We start from the raw sequence: 2,500 nt of genomic DNA on the forward strand, positions 1-2,500 counted from the left end.
TGGTAAATTTGTGGTCGTCTATGTCCAATGACCTTTTCCTGCCTTGTCGTATTGGTAACGGTGCTAAAGGGAAATTCTCTCCAACAGCTTTCTCTAAGGGAATTTTCCTCCTTACATCCGAACCCAAATTTAATATTTTGTTGTTAGTTGCTCGTTGTTGTGGGCCATTGGCCGATTCCATTGGTGTAGTGTAAACGGAAGGAGGTCCTTCTGGCGACTGAATATTCGTTGTTGGTACAGCGGTATTATTATGGGTTCTCTCCCCATTCTCTAATATCGGTACTTCAAATCCACCAGGGTTCACATCCCCTTGTTCGCGCTGTGTGGAATTTGTTACTCCTTGCATCAGAGCTGGTTGATCTTGTCGATATCTCGTCGTTCTGCCCACATCCCGATTGGTATCTCGCGAGTTTTCACGTATCTGAGCTGTACTTTTCGGCCATACAAAAACATTATTTGATTTAAAATCTCTTATGTCCCTTAAGAGTTTATGTTTTTTAGTGTCAAGCAGATTCTTTTCATATCTTTGAACTCTATCAATAACTTCATGTAGATAGAGTTCAGTCTGCTCATGTCCATAGATGTTATTCAGCTCAGATTGCTGTTCCATGATTAAGTCACGCAAAGAAAACTCTTCCGGTTGGAAGAAGTCTAATAATAATTGTATATAGGCTTGACTTGCCCCTATGTTTATTTGTTGCCATTTAATTAGCAACTCAGGGTATAAGTTGCCGTATGTGGGCATATTTAAGATTCGTAGCCCCCTAGGTATCACCTTATGCAGTAGACTTGCTTCAAGGTGATATCTTTGGCAAGTTAGTCTCTTATATTTATAGATGTTATTCTCAATGTCTTTCTTCAACGTTTTAATGGATTTTTCATTAGTATTTTCCATACTCAATAATGGTGTTGAGTCTTCCGCATTCACTTGTAAAAGCGGATTCAAATCAGTACCAAGAAAGTTCCTCATTCTGCTGTAAGAATCTGCATTGTCCAAGATATTCATGTTTCCATGTTGTACCTCTTCCATATTACTAAGCCCACGTAGGTATGTACAAACAACAGATAGAAGCAATGTCCCAAAGATATATAAAAAACGTTTACCCAAGGAAGAAGGCACTTCAGTAAAACCAATGCGTTGTAAAATCCACAAATGAGGACTGTTAGAAGACGATGAAAACAGTAGAATTTATTCCAAAGTAAGACATAAAAAGTGAGCGCTTTCGCAGAGATCACCTCTGCTTCATCAGACAAATACTGAGCTGAAACTACATCAATTTATAGCTCAGTTAATCAATTAATACACCGCTCCTGTGTTAGTTAAAATAAGGCACTTACTTCTTAAAGCAATATACATACATATTCTACGAACTATATATATATTCCTTAAATATTTAACTGAATGCCAAGTATATAATACATTCTAAAAACAATGTTAAAAAGCTATAGTATCAATGTGTATATATTCGAGTACAGCTAGGATCATGTAATTATTAAATTATATTAAAAAATGTATCTGTATATCATATACAACAATTCATATGCACACATATAAAAAATAAATATAAGTATACATACATATGTATGTGCGCCTAAAACATGAATAAATAAGTGCATAGCTAACCACATCTATATATGCATAACATAAGGTAATAATACAAACAACATGAATCTTTATAGGATATGATATAGAGGAATTGTATGGACTTTCAGCGTAATCTCCTACCCTTGAGCACAGGTTTAACACTGACATTCTCGTTAAGTCCATAGCCCTGATGTGAACGTAATCTTAATATCCATTTAAGCTCTTCCTGTTCAGTCAAGTTAGTAATATCTCCTAATCTAGCATTGGGATATTGAATATGTAATATTTGAAAATAGAATTTATGTTCATCTCCTTCTTGTATTATGTGTTTAGCAATAGCACTGTAGTCCTGTCGTCTGGTCACACAATATAGGTGATCCCTAACTCTCTCTCTCAGGCTTCTATTTGTCTTTCCGACATAGAATTTAAAACACACACTACAATGTGCAACATAAACTACATTGCATGTGTGGCATGTGCTGTTATTTCTTATTTCCCATAATCGACCTGTGTTAGGGTTTTTAAAAAAACGTGATTCGTCGATATAGGCGCAATAATATGTTGATACTCAGAAAATAATACCGCTCTAAGTCTGTGATCCAGGTACACAGAAATTGGCTCAGTCAGCCACCCCGCTCCGGCCACAATGGGCCTCATTGGTGGTCTGTGCGGGTCCTTATGAACCTTGGGTAGACCATTAATACTGGGTAATAGCGGTAGGTCTACACGAAAGTAATCATACAGTTCTTTCGTCAGTATACCCATCTTTACACATTCATCCAGGGTGTTCGAAATGGTAAGACAACACCTATTCACAAATTCCAAATCAATCTTCTTGTATCCTGTATTCAGTTTTTCCAATTTTTTGGTGTGGTATCATTAAGCAGGATAGCTACCTCTACATCGGTTTATTTT

The sequence above is a fragment of the Protopterus annectens genome, chromosome 1.part1 (assembly GCF_019279795.1).
Source record: "Protopterus annectens isolate FY-2018-M chromosome 1.part1, PAN1.0, whole genome shotgun sequence".
Lineage (NCBI taxonomy): Eukaryota > Metazoa > Chordata > Ceratodontiformes > Protopteridae > Protopterus > Protopterus annectens.